The following is a 14349-nucleotide window of genomic DNA, read 5'->3' as shown; positions in this document are numbered from 1 at the left end:
CCAAAAATATGTTGAACTTTCCTCCCTTGCATATATGTTTTCTAATAATTGTTTTTCATGCCTTGAGCGTTTACTATTTCCTACTGCTTTGCACCAAGTTCTGGAGATAATGACCTGTTAGCAGACCGTTAAAGTGCGAATATTTTGGTATTCTGTTTTAAGCAAAATTGGAAAGTCATACTGAATCATTGTTAGAACATTTTTCATGGCTGCTTACTTTTCATTCCTTTATGCACATGTGCCTATGGCTGTTTGCTTCAGTCCCTAAATCATGCCTGACTTTTTAGACCCCATGGATAGTAGTCCACCAGGCTCCTCTGTCCATGGGATTTCCCAGGCAAGAATACTGGAGTGGGTTGTTGTTTCCTTCTTAGTAGAATCCTCCGCCTTCCTGTGTCTTAATTTAACCAATTTGTCTGCTACGGGACAGTCCAGTTGTCCCTATTTGATAATGAATGGTGGAATGAAGGTATTTATACAAGACTTTTTATAGCTTTGTTTCTTTAGACGCATTCCCGAAAAAATAGAATTACTGGGCTAATAGAGGTGAATTTGTTTTTTAATATTTTAAAATTAGTTATTTATTTATTTATTTGGTTGGGCTGAGTCTTAGTTGCAGCTTGCAGAGTCGTAGTTGCGGCTTGTGGGATCCAGTTCCCCTACCAGGGATCGAACCCAGGCCCCCTGCATTGGGAGTACAGAGTCATAGCCACCAGGGAAGACCCAGGTGAATGTTTTTTAAAGCTTTGATATGTGTTGCTGCCTTGTCCTCTTGCAAGGTGATAACCAGTTCACACTCCTCTTACCCTCTTTGATAATGGATCTTCCAAGGGAGTTACTTCCAAGGATATGTTCATCTTGTAGGTCTTCTCTTACTATAATTCATTCTGTTGTTCAGTATTACAACAATTTTTCTGACATTAGACCTTTTCAATACAAGTTTTTTTAAGCATTTTTGTTTTGCATTATTTCAAAATAAACATGTTCCCCAAGCAAAAGGCATCTCTTCTTTGTTCATTAAGCTCCCTCTTGAAGAGGGGTTGAGGTTTCCAGGACAACTGAGTGACTGTGGCCCCTTTGCTGATAGAAATATCCAGGGAATCTATGACAAACTTCAACAGTTCAGTTCAGTTCAGTCATTCAGTCATGTCCGACTCTTTGCAACCCCATAAATCGTAGCACGCCAGGCCTCCCTGTCCATCACCAACTCCCGGAGTTCACTCAGACTCACATCCATCAAGTCAGTGATGCCATCCAGCCATCTCATCCTCTGTCGTCCCCTTCTCCTCCTGCCTCCAATCCCTCCCAGCATCAGAGTCTTTTCCAATGAGTCAACTCTTCACATGAGGTGGCCAAAGTACTGGAGTTTCAGCTTTAGCATCATTCCTTCCAAAGAAATCCCAGGGCTGATCTCCTTCAGAATGGACTGGTTGGATCTCCTTGCAGTCCAAGGGACTCTCCAGAGTCTTCTCCAACACCACAGTTCAAAAGCATCAATTCTTCGGTGTTCAGCCTTCTTCACAGTCCAACTCTCCCATCCATACATGACCACAGGAAAAACCATAGCCTTGACTAGACCGACCTTTGTTGGCAAAGTAATGTCTCTGCTTTTGAATATGCTATGTTGGTCATAACTTTCCTTCCAAGGAGTAAGCGTCTTTTAATTTCATGGCTGCAGTCACCATCTGCAGTGATTTTGGAGCCCAGAAAAATAAAGTCTGACACTGTTTCCACTGTTTCCCCATCTATTTCCCATGAAGTGATGGGACCGGATGGATGCCATGATCTTCGTTTTCTGAATGTTGAGCTTTAAGCCAACTTTTTCATTCTCCACTTTCACTTTCATCAAGAGGCTTTTTAGTTCCTCTTCACTTTCTGCCATAAGGGTGGTGTCATCTGCATATCTGAGGTGACTGATATTTCTCCCGGCAATCTTGATTCCAGCTGTGCTTCTTCCAGCCCAGCGTTTCTCATGATGTACTCTGCATAGAAGTTAAATAAGCAGGGTGACAATATACAGCCTTGACGTATTCCTTTTCCTATTTGGAACCAGTCTGTTGTTCCATGTCCAGTTCTAACTGTTGCTTCCTGACCTTCATACAAATTTCTCAAGAGGCAGATCAGGTGGTCTGGTATTCCCATCTCTTTCAGAATTTTCCACAGTTTATTGTGATCCACACAGTCAAAGGCTTTGGCATAGTCAATAAAGCAGAAATAGATGTTTTTCTGGAACTTTCTTGCTTTTTCCATGATCCAGCGGATGTTGGCAATTTGATCTCTGGTTCCTCTGCCTTTTCTAAAACCAGCTTGAACATCAGGAAGTTCACGGTTCACATATTGCTGAAGCCTGGCTTGGAGAATTTTGAGCATTACTTTACTAGCGTGTGAGATGAGTGCAATTGTGCGGTCGTTTGAGCATTCTTTGGCATTGCCTTTCTTTGGGATTGGAATGAAAACTGACCTTTTCCAGTCCTGTGGCCACTGCTGAGTTTTCCAAATTTGCAACTAAGTGTAATTACCTTCTTATCTTTAGACTAGGAACAAGTAAAAGGGTGGAGCCTCAGGTGAATAATTGAACTGAACAAACATTTCAGTGCTGTTGCTGCATAATTGACCGGTAAGAACTGAACCGGGGACACATTAGACAGGATCTCAGGCCCTTTGTGCTCTGTGTTCGGAGTGTGGCTGAAACCTGGCCTCTGATCACCAGTGCCACATAGAAACATGGCCACAGTTTTTGGATGAAGTGGGAAAGTGTAACTTTTACTGCTTTGCAAGCCAAAGGGAGCCACCCTGGAGCGGGTAGTGAGGAGTCATAGTGTTCAAAGAGCAGGGCAACCAGCTCGTGGACATTCTTCTGATTGGTTGGTGGTGATGTCATGGAGAGTCAGCATCATCAACCTTCTGGTTCCAACTGGTCTGGGGTCTGCGTGCTTGTAGGCAGCATGTACTTAACTTCTTCCATCTGGTGGAGATTTCAGTATCTGCAAAACAGATCAAAGGACATGGCTCAGAATGTTATCTATAGTCCTTGAGGAAGAGCTAAAGGTCCTTGGCTTTGTTTAATGGCTGAAGTATCATTTTGTCTTACTTGACTGTTTTCTTTCTTCATTTTCTCACTTCTCTGATTAAATTTATTCTTTTTAAAAAAATTATTCTTTAAAGTTTCTGTACAGATAAAATGCAGGTAGAGGGCATGGATGGGGGTCTCTTCTGGGATAGCTTGGTTACAGAAGTAGGGTACAGGTATGGTGCTTATCAGAAGGCAAAAAAGCCATAGTTATGCTGTCACGCTAACGAAAAGACATTCCTCAGAGAGATGAGAGTTGAAAGATGGGTCTGGATAGAATAAGTCTTGATGGAATAAGAAGAGTTTTCCACTGAAAGAATTAAAGCCAGGAAGTCAGAGGCTCATGGCCATCTCCAGTCCTAATACAGAGGCATCAATGCTGGTCCAGGTCGAGAATCCTGGAAGTAATTGTGGGCTGGATTACAGGCAGAGCATGGACTTTATTCCTAAGACATGAGTTTTTAAGCAAACATGTGACACAACCATGCTGAGATAATTATTTTAGACTGATAATGTGACAGTCATTGTATAAGACAGGTTTGACCATGACTATAAAATAACAATATATATAAAATAATGAAATTAAGGTACAAGCCACACATGAAAATCAGCTTTAAATGAAAACTGAGTTAGTTTAAACCAGAGTAAAACTTCTCCAACTTTGGCCTTAAGTACCATTTGCAGTGTTCCACATGGCAACCAACAGTCCCAAAAAGTTAAATAAAAGAAACATGGGCCTGCTGTGGTGGTCCAGTGGGTAAGACTCCTACTTTCACTGCAGGGGATGCGGGTTGGATCCCTGTTTTGAGAAGTAAGATCCTGCATGCTGCAAGATGTGGCCAAAAAAACAAAAAGAAAACAGAATCTGAAAAAAAAAAGACATATATGTAAATATATATTTTTATATATTTATATATCAGAATCACTTTGCCACACACATGAAACTAACACAACATTGTAAATCAACTATGCTTTTTAAAAAATTAAATAAGCATATATTAGAACATGTGTGTTTCTGAATGTGCGACATAGTCATTCCTCAGGTGCCCGTTATGTATGCAGTCATATACCAACTTAGGTCCTTCATTCAAGGTCCATCATTTATTCTGGCGTGGGTCACTGTCCAGATGTTGAAAGTGTGAAATGAGCGGAATGAATCTCTGCCATCAGGGAACCTACTGTCCATTGGAGAAGATGTTTAATAGGCACATGAAGGTTGAATACGATTAGTTGCAAGTATCTAATGTCCCTTCTACACAAAATCTCACTAGAATTTTAGAAAAGGGATTTAAAAACAAACAAACATGTAATTCTAGAACAGAAAGTATAGAGAAGACAAGAGATAATGTAAGCTGGAAAGAGAGGACAGACTGACTTCCCACCTAGACCAGCAGTAGGAAAAGCTTTCAACAGAGCAGAAAACAAAGGGTTGGGAGAACTGATAGCCTCAGGCACCTCTGGGGCTGGGGTGATGGGAATGAGAGCAGAGAAGCAGGTGGCCACTCTAAATGGCTTCTGATTGTGCACCAGGCTCGGTGGCTGCCTTCCTCTACAAAGGACTGGAGGTTCCTCTCTAGAGAGCATAAACCAGCGGGTATTGGGGAAGGGGAGTGATTCCAGGCATAATGCTTGGAAAACACAAAACCCCAAGGATTTAGTAGCCGAGGCTGAATCCTGGCCCTCCTAACCCCTTTCTTTACAGCTCCTGCTGGCAGGTTACATCAGAGTAGGAAGGTGGAGGGTGGGGGCTCTTCTCTGGAGAACCTGTCCAGCCTGGGAGAAAAGATCAAATAGGTGTCAACATGGGAGAGGGTCTCCAGGAAGCCTCCAACTCCTGGAGAGCTTCCCACTAACTCCTAGCTTCGCAAGTCTATAAGCAACAGACAACTATGGAACTTCCAGAATGGAAGTGTCAACTACAAATTGGCACTTACCAAGAGCATTGCCAATGACTTGAACAACAAGGCATTTGCCCTCTGCCTCTACTGAGATTGTACCTTCCCTGGTGGCTCAGATGGTAAAGCGTCTGCCTACAGTGTGGGAGACCTGGGTTCAATCCCTGGGTCACGAAGATACTCTGGAGAAGGAAATGGCAACCCACTCCAGTACCCTTGCCTGGAAAATCCCGTGGACGGAGGAGTGTGGTAGCCTACAGTCCATGGGGTCGCAAAGAGTCAGACTTCACTTTCTACTGAGATTGAACCCCTGCTGCTGCAGCTGGTAACCTTCCGCAACCCCTGAGGGAGCTCAGGGTGGAGGGAGGCGCTCTGTGCTCCAGGGAATCTGGTGGGACAGGTCTGTAGATGGTTGGATGTTTTTAGGAACAGATTTTATGATCTCAATCCTTGCATCTCCTCCTATCTAGAGAAGTACTAAATCCCTTCATGGTGACATCAGACCCTCATGACTGACAAAAAACCTTTTGTAAATTGAGTGCTTCATGGTATTGAACTCCCCCGTCACTGAAACCTTATATATTGATTTTCCCCCACTGCTGCTTTGGAGTAGGCTCTCAGAGCTATCTGAGATGCTGCCTCCTGCGCTGCAGTCCTCATATTACCCCAAATAAAACTTAACTCACAACTTTCAAGTTGTACGTCGACAAGTTTTAGTTGATGGAAGGTAGAAATGAAAATAATAAAAATTAGTAAATTTGACATATGTAAAATAGAGAGCCAATGGGAATTTGCTGTATGCCTCAGGAAACTCAAACAGGGGCTCTGTATCAACCTAAAGGGGTGGAATGGGGAGGGAGATGGGAGGGAGTTTCAAAAGGGAGGGGATATATATGTATACCTACAGCTGATTCATGGTAAGGTTTGACAGAAAACAACAAAATTCTGTAAAGCAATTATCCTTCAATTAAAAAAAGAAATTAATTTTTTTTTAAAAAAGTAAATTTGGAGAAGGCAAAAACAGACCAGGGAGAAGGAAACTTTTTTAAAAATTTATATCTTAAGAGAATACAATTTATTTATGAATAAGAAGGGAGTGCTTTAAAAAAAAAAAAAAAAAGGAATATTCAGAGAATTCCCTAATGGTTAGGGAATTTGTAGTTAGGGTTCTGAGCTTTCACTTGCAAGGGCACAGGTTCAATCCCTCCCTGGTCAGAGAACTAACATCCCCACAAGCTTCACGGCATGGCCAAAAGAATAATAATAAAGAAAAAGGAATGTTCAGATGATTAAAACAAAAACCTCTCAGAAATTAAAAGCAAACTAGCAAAGGTTAGAACAGCAAGTTGAGGTGAATCTCTCAGAAGACCCAAAACACACGGTGAGAGAGAAAGGAAATGTGAGAATATTAGAGAACCAGCCCAGCGGTCCAGTCACGCTAGTAATATCCTAAAATAGAAAAGAAAGAACAGAGAAAAGGCAAAGAGGGAAAAACTCCATGAAAAAATCTGAAGGAAATTTCCCAGATCTGAGGGACAGGAATTTTATAGAAGGAAAGCGCCAGCCCAGGGGAATTAACATCACCCCACCCCAGAGCACGCTGTTGAGAAACTTCAGAACAAAGGGCACAGATAAGGTCCCAGAAGCTTCCAAAAAGAAAAACGCGAGTCAAATGGAAACAGGAAATACAACACTTCAGGTTTCCCAACAGTTACACTGGCGGAGCCACGCCTTCAAGATTCTGAAGGAAATGATTTTCCACCAAACATTCTGCTCATTGCCAAACTGTCGATCTGGTGGGCTGGTAAAATAGGAATATTTTCAGACAAGTAAGTTCTCAAAGTTTTATCTCCCACTTAGCCTATCCTAGCAAGTTACTGGCACATATGTTCTTTCAGTGGAAGAAATACAGCAAAAGGACCTGAGAGAGGCTGAAATGGGAGATCTGATAGAGCAGAGCGGAGGACGACCCTCCCCCTCCCCCTCCACTCTCACCTCCCTCCCCTCACCCCTACCCCAACCTCCCCTAATTCCTGAGTGTAATGACTTTTGTAGGATTAGCCCACTTAGGGATGTTTCTTTTGTTTTTTAATTAATTTTTATCACAGTATAGTTGCTGCACCTCCCCTGGTGGCTCAGTTGGTAAAGAATTTGCCTGCAATGCAGGAGACCCAGGTTCAATCTCTGGGTGGGGAAGATCCCCCTGGAGAAGGAAATGTCAACCCACTCCAGTATTCTTGCCTGGAAAAATCTCATGGACAGAGAAGTCTGGTGGGCTTCAGCCTGAGGGGTCGCAAAGAGTCGGACACGACTTAGCAACTAAGCCACCATAGTTGCTTTGCCATGGTATGTTAGTTTCTACAGTACAGCAAAGAGAATCAGCTTTCCGTATACATATCTCCTCTTTTTTCGGATTTCCTTCCCATTCAGGTTACCACAGAACATTGAGGAGAGTTCCCTGTGCTATACAGTAGGTTCTCGTTACTTATCTATTTTATACAGTCAAGTGTTAATCTCTGAGTCGTTAGACTCTTTGCAACCCCATGGACTGTAGCTCACCAGGCTCCTCTATCCATGGAATTCTCCAGGCAAGAATACTGGAGCAGGTTGCCATTCCCTTCTTCAGTGGATCTTCCTGACCCAGGGATCAAACCCAAGTCTCTCGCACTACAGATTCTTTACCTTCTTGCAGATTCTTTACCTTCTGAGCCACCAGGGAAGCTATTTTATATACAGTATCAATAATACACATACATCAATCCCAATCTCCCAATTCATCCCACCGCTCACCTTCCCTCCTTCGTATCCATACATTGATTCCTTTGTTCTCTGTGGCTCTGTCTCTGATTTGCAGATGAGGTCCCTCTATACCTTTTTTCTAGATTCACATATACGCTTTAATATACAATATTTGTTTTTCTCTTTCTGACTTTCTCCACTCTGTATGACAGAGTCTAGGTCCATCCACCTGTCTACAAATGACCCAGTTTTGTTCCTTTTTATGGCTAAGTATGATCACCCCACTTTGAAGCAAGGAAACTTGGTGACTAGAAACCGCACACAGTCCTATTCCTGGCGCTTCCCCCAGGGGGAACAGCTGGGGACAGGAAAGGCTGTGTTGACCAGCTCAACTCTGATGACAGGGCGAGGGTGCGATCCGGGTCAGTGAAACAATGCAGAAGCACCTCCTTGATCCAAGCGGGGCACTCCTACCCATGCTTCTGGTTTTCGCTTTTTCCCTCCCATATTTTACTTTAAACATTTTCAAACACAGAGAAAAGTTGAAAGGAATATACAATGAACACCTATGTATCTGACTACATTCTACAGATAGCATTTTCTTATACTTGCTTTATCACCTATCTGGTCATTTATCTATTCAACAACTCATCTAATGCTAGGCATTTCAAAAGAAGTTACAGAAATTTCACCCTTAAGGAATTCAGCATGTGTAGCATTAATTACGTTTGTTTATAGTTTGTTGTTTTTTTTTTTTTTTGAGGGAGGGCCATGCCCCGTGGCACGTGGGATCTTAGTTTCTGGACTAAGGGATCAAACCCAGGCCCCCTACATTGGAATCATGGAGTCTTAACCACTGGCCCTCCAGGGAAATCCTCAGTAGTCTGCTTTTCTTTAAGTAAAAATTACATCCAATGAAATTCACGACTTTTGTTTGCCCTCCATGTGTAAAGCAGCCCATCACCCCAGGCAATGTCTTTATGCCTCGACCCAGTCCTTCAATGCTCCAAACCCCCAAGGCAACCTCTACTGAGATCTTTTTCACAGGGGAAATGAGATCTTTTGGCCTGCTCTAAAAAAAAGTCATCTGAAAAGGAATCGTACTGTCTGTACTCTTTTGCATTTGAATTCTTCCCCTCAGCACCAGCTTTTGCAATTCATTCATGTTGCTGTGTACATCAGAAATGTGTTCCTTTATTTATTTTTACTCTTTGGCTGCACAGCCCAGTTGCCTGGTGGCTCAGATGGTAAAGAATCCGCCTGAAATATAGGAGACCAGGGATCAATCCCTGGGTTGGGAAGATCTGGAGAAGGGCTTGGCCACCCACTCCGATATTCTTGCCTGAGAAATCCCATGGACAGAGGAGCCTGGCGGGCTGCAGGCCATAGGTTCACAAAGAGCTGGACATGACTGAGCGACTGACACTAACGCACACAGTATGTGGGATCTTAGGTCCCCAACCAGAGATCAAAAGCTCACCCCCTGCATCGGCAGTGCAGAATCTTAACCACTAGACTGCCAGGGAAGTCCCAGAGCTGCTAAGAACATCTTGTAAAAAACTTCTGAGACGTGCATTTTCACAGACCATGGGTAAGTACCTGAGAGTGGAATTGCCGGGCCATGGGGTAGGTGTGGTGAGGTTTATAAGAAACTGTGAGAGGTTAGTGAACACGTGGAGGTGCTGGGAGGGACGGTGGTGCACCCAGAAAGGACACGGAAGCTCTGTGCCCATTCCCACGTGCCTTTGCCCTACACATCTCTTCCATCTGGGTGTTCACCTCTATCCCTTCTCATACCCTCTTACAACAAACTGGTGAATAAAAAGAACATGTTTCCCTTCCCATTTCCTTTCAAAAGAGCACTAATCAGCACATTCACAGCTTCTCCCACAACAGCAGGAGATTTTCATATACTGGCCTCAATCTGACCCTCCGGCAGGATTGGAAGAGAGAAAACTCCATCCTCCGGTTTCAGCAGCAAAGGAGAAGCGAGGTGGTGGAGAATGGCCTGCCTCAGAAGCTCCGGAACTAAAACAAAACAGCACTGGAAATGATCCTTCAGATGCCACTGAGACCCAATCTGGTCCAAGTGGAGAAGGCGATGGATGTCAGAAGGATTGGGTCTCACTGTCTCTCCCCCTGATCGAGGCACCAGAACCTCGCTTGGCATGCCTGAGTCAGCTCTGATGGAGTTTGAGCAAGCTGTGGGAGCTGGTCAGGGACAGGGAGGCCTGGTGTGCTGCAGTTCATGGGGTCACAAAGAGTCGGACATGACTGAGCGACTGAATTGAACTGAACTGAACAAGTTATCACCACCAACTGGACTTCACCCTAACAAGTCTGAATAGTCATGAACTGTAGCCTGTTAGGCTCCTCCATCCATGGAATTCTCCAGGCACAAATACTGGAGTGGGTAGCCATTCCCTTCTCCAGGGGATCTTCCTGACCCAGAGACTGAACCTGGGTCTCCCACATTGCAGGCAGATTCTTTACTGATCATTTAAAAAATCTTTACTGAATTTGTTACAATATTGTTTCTGTTTTGTTTTTTTGGCAGAGGGGCAGGTGGGATCCTAGCTCCCTGACCAAGGATGGGACCCGCACCCCCTGCATTGGAAGCGGAAGTCTTAATCACTGGACTGTCAGGGTGTTGGTTTTTATATATAATTTCCAATATATTGATAGGTGCTATGAATACAAATGCAGAAGTGTTTATTGTCTTAGGGTTCTTCAGAGAAAGAGAATCAATAGGAGAAATATGGAGAGACAGAGAGAGAGAGAGTAGAGAGAGGAGGCTGAGCTTTATTATGAGAAATTGACTTGTGCAACTACGGAGGCTCAGAAGTGCCCAGATCTGCCGTCAGCTGGAAACCCGGGAGACCTGGTACTTCCAGTTCAAGTCCAAAGGCCTGAGGACCAGGAGCGTTGGTGCAGTCTGGGTGTAGGAGACCAATGAATGTCTCAGCTTGAACAGTCAGCAAATTCTCCCTTGCCGCACCTTCTCTACTCCAGTGGATTCTGCTTTGCTCAGTCTACTCATTCAAATGTTAATCTCACCCAGAAACCTCCTCACAGACACACCCAGAATAATGTTGAACCAAATACCTGGGCACCTTATGGTCTAGTCAAGTTGACTACACATACTAATAAAATTAACATTGACTGTTATGACTATGGAGATAGGCAGATACACTTCTCACTCATCCAATGAGGATAACCCCCTGGCATGCATGCTAAGTCGTGTCCGACTCTGTGTAACCCTGCCGGGGTCCAGCCCCGGCTGATCCAGGGTATTCGAAGGAGAGATGGCATAGGCGACCTATTTATTTAAATATTTATCAAAGATATAAAGAGTAATAGAATAAGGATAGCTCAGTGAGGAAATTCAGTGGAGAAAAGAGGCTGAAATAAGGATAGCTCAGTGAGGAAATTCAGTGGAGAAAAGAGGCTGAATAATTCAGCCAGAAGGTGAGAGAAAGAACGACATGGTGAGACCAAGTTTCGGTGAACAAGGCCCGCACTTTATTTTCCAAAGTAGTTTTTATACCTTAAGTTATGCATAGAGGATAATGGGGGAAGGGGTAGAGTCATGCAGCAAGCCAGGCTTTCTTCCTGCAAACTTATCATATGCAAAAGCTTAGGTGATTTGCATCATCTTCTGGCCCGGAGGCCTGTTAACATTTTAAGACCCTTTCTTCAGAAAACTTATTTTTCTCTAAAGGTGATTGGTCAGGAGCCACTCTCCAAAAGCATTAGATAAAGTTGCATTCCTACAGAGCAAAGGTGTGGTGGGCTATAACAAGAAAAAGAATTAACTCAAGGGTCCCAGGTTACAAACGTTAAAGCTACTACTTACACCAATTATATTAATCAATACACTGCCAGGGACACAGCAGGTAAGGGATATGGAGACTTAGCAGCAAACATTGGCCCAAGAAGTGAAAATCCCTTCACCAATACAATTTCTAATCAATCTTTTAACTGCTCAAAGAATCTGTATTTAGACAGTTTAGAACATCTCATGCCTCTCACAGTTGGGAGGCTCTGAGCAATCACATGTGGCCAGAAAAACCTATTCAGGCGGGCTAGAGGATTTCCAAAGGAGTTTGTAGGTTGAAACACTGTCACACCCAGGAATTATTAACTGGAGCTGTAAGCTAACTCTTTTTTCAGAGAGGTAGTAGGGGACGGCCCCCCGTAAAGTCAGAGGTGTAGGTGAAAGCACAAAGCAGAAATTAGGCAGACTCTGGTTTTGGGTGTAAATGCTCGAGAATTTCCAGGGGGACCCCTGAGGCTCGATCCTGCCTTTGCGTATGCCGAGCCTCCTTCCTCATGACCTTTGTCATGGGCAGAGTTCCTCACACTGGCTCCCAGCAGTGATAGAATTCCAGTTGAGCTATTCCAGATCCTGAAAGACGATGCTGTGGAAAGTGCTGCGCTCAATGTGCAATATGCACTCGATATGCAATATGCCGGCTCCCGGCATAACCCCATGGATTGTAGCCCGCCAGGCTCCTCTGTCCATGGGATTCTCTAGGAAAGGATGCTGGAGTGGATTGCCATTTCCTCCTCCAAGGGGTATGGAGGGACACGTATTCTTATCATGGTGGTAATTTAGTCGCTAAGTCATATCCGATTCTTTGTGACCCCCCTCCCCCCTCCCCACAGATTCTTTGTGACCCCCACCCCCCCACAGAGAGCCCAATAGGCTCCTCTGTCCGTGGGATTCTCCAGGCAAGGATACTGGAGTGGGTTGGTTGCCATTTCTTTCTCCAGGGGATCTTCCCCACCCAGGGATTGAACCCAAGTCTCTTGCATTGCAGGCAGATTGTTTATCACTGAGCCATCAGGGATTCCTGTGTTATTATCATAGTGAATAATAAAAATTTATAGTTAATAATAAGAAAAACTATTATGACCATTTTATCTACTACTACAGATAACCATTTATATCTACTATTGTGGGCAAGAATCCCTTAGAAGAAATGGAATAGCCCTCACAGTCAACAAAGAGTCCGAAATGCAGTACTTGGGTGCAATCTCAAAAATGACAGAATGACCTCTGTTCATTTCCAAGGCAAACCATTTACCATAACGGTAATCTAAGTCTGTGCTCCAACCACTAATGTCAAAGAAGCTGAAGCTGAATGGGTCTATGAAGACCTTCAGGACCTTCTAGAACTAGCACCAAAGAAAGATGTCCTTTTCATCATAGGGGACTGGAATGCAAAAGTAGGAAGTCAAGAGATACCTGGAGTAACTGGCAAGCTTGGCCTTGGAGTACAGAATGAAGCAGGGCAAAGGCTAACAGAGTTGTGCCAAGAGAACGCACTGGTCATAGCAAACACCCTCTTCCAATAACACAAGACATGACTCTACAGATGGATATCACCAGATGGTTAATATTGAAATCAAATTGATTACATTCTTTGCAGCCGAAGAAGGAAAAGCTCTATACAGTCAGCAAAAACAAGACCAGGAGCTGACTGTGGCTCAGATCATGAACTCCTTATTGCAAAATTCAGACTTAAATTGAAGAAAGTAGGGAAAACCACTAGACCATTCAGGTATGACCTAAGTCAAATCCCTTATGATTATATAGTGGAAATGACAAAAAGACTCAAGGGATTAGATCTGGTAGACAGAGTGCCTGAAGAACTACAGACAGAGGTTCATGACATTGTACAGGAGGTGGTGAACAAAACCATCCCCAAGAAGAAGAAATGCAAAAAGGCAAAATGTTTGTCTGAGGAGGCCTTACAAATAGCTGTGAAAAGAGAAGTGAAAGGCAAAGGAGAAAAGTAAAGATATACCCATTTGAATGCAGAGTTCCAAAGAATAGCAAGGAGAGATAAGAAAGCCTTCTGCAGTGATCAACGCAAAGGAATAGAGGAAAAAATAGAATAGAAAAGACTAGCAATCTCAAGAGAATATGATACACCAAAGGAACATTTCATGCAAAGATGGACACCATAAAGGACAGAAACGGTATGGACCTAACAAAAGCAGAAGATATTAAGAAGAGGTGGCAAGAATATACAGAAGAACCATACAAAAAAGATCTTCATGACCCAGATAACCATGATGGTGTGATCACTCACCTACAGCCAGACATGCTGGAGTTCAAAGTCAAGTGGGCCTTAGGAAGCATCACTATGAATAAAGCTAGTGGAGGTGATGGAATTCCAGCTGAGCTATTTAAAATCCTAAAAGATGATGCTGTGAAAGTGCTGCACTTAATATGCCAGCAAATTTGGAAAACTCAGCAAACAGGACTGGAAAAGGTCAGTTTTCATTCCAATCCCAAAGAAAGGCAATGCCAAAGAATGCTCAAACTACTGCACAATTGCACTCATCTCACATGCTAGCAAAGTAATGGTCAAAATTCCCAAGCTAGGCTTCAGTAGTACATGAACCAAGAATTTCCAGATGTTCAAACTGGATTTAGAAAAGGCAGAGGAAACAGATCAAATTGCCAACATCCGTTGGATCTAGAAAAAGCCAGAGAATTCCAGAAAAATATCTGCTTCATTGACTGCTCCAAAGCCTTTGACCATGTGGATCACAACAAACTGGAAAATTTGGAAAATTTGAAAATTTTGGAAAAAGAGATGGGAATACCAGACCACCTTACCTACCTCCTGA

The 14349-nt window shown here is 43.5% G+C and overlaps 1 long non-coding RNA gene across 1 annotated transcript; it reads right to left on the bottom strand.

The window, feature by feature from the left end:
* Positions 1–541: 541 nt before the first annotated feature.
* LOC139179775 (uncharacterized) lies at positions 542–8412 on the bottom strand. The gene is made up of 2 exons (XR_011564136.1): positions 7756–8412; positions 542–2984 (listed from the first exon to the last, which is right to left on the bottom strand). It is a non-coding gene; the product is annotated as an uncharacterized lncRNA (long non-coding RNA).
* Between the last annotated feature and the right edge of the window lie 5937 nt (positions 8413–14349).

This window comes from Bos indicus, chromosome 25 (assembly GCF_029378745.1).
Source record: "Bos indicus isolate NIAB-ARS_2022 breed Sahiwal x Tharparkar chromosome 25, NIAB-ARS_B.indTharparkar_mat_pri_1.0, whole genome shotgun sequence".
Taxonomy (NCBI): Eukaryota; Metazoa; Chordata; class Mammalia; order Artiodactyla; family Bovidae; genus Bos; species Bos indicus.
This window is presented reverse-complemented; position numbering and strand designations above follow the sequence as displayed.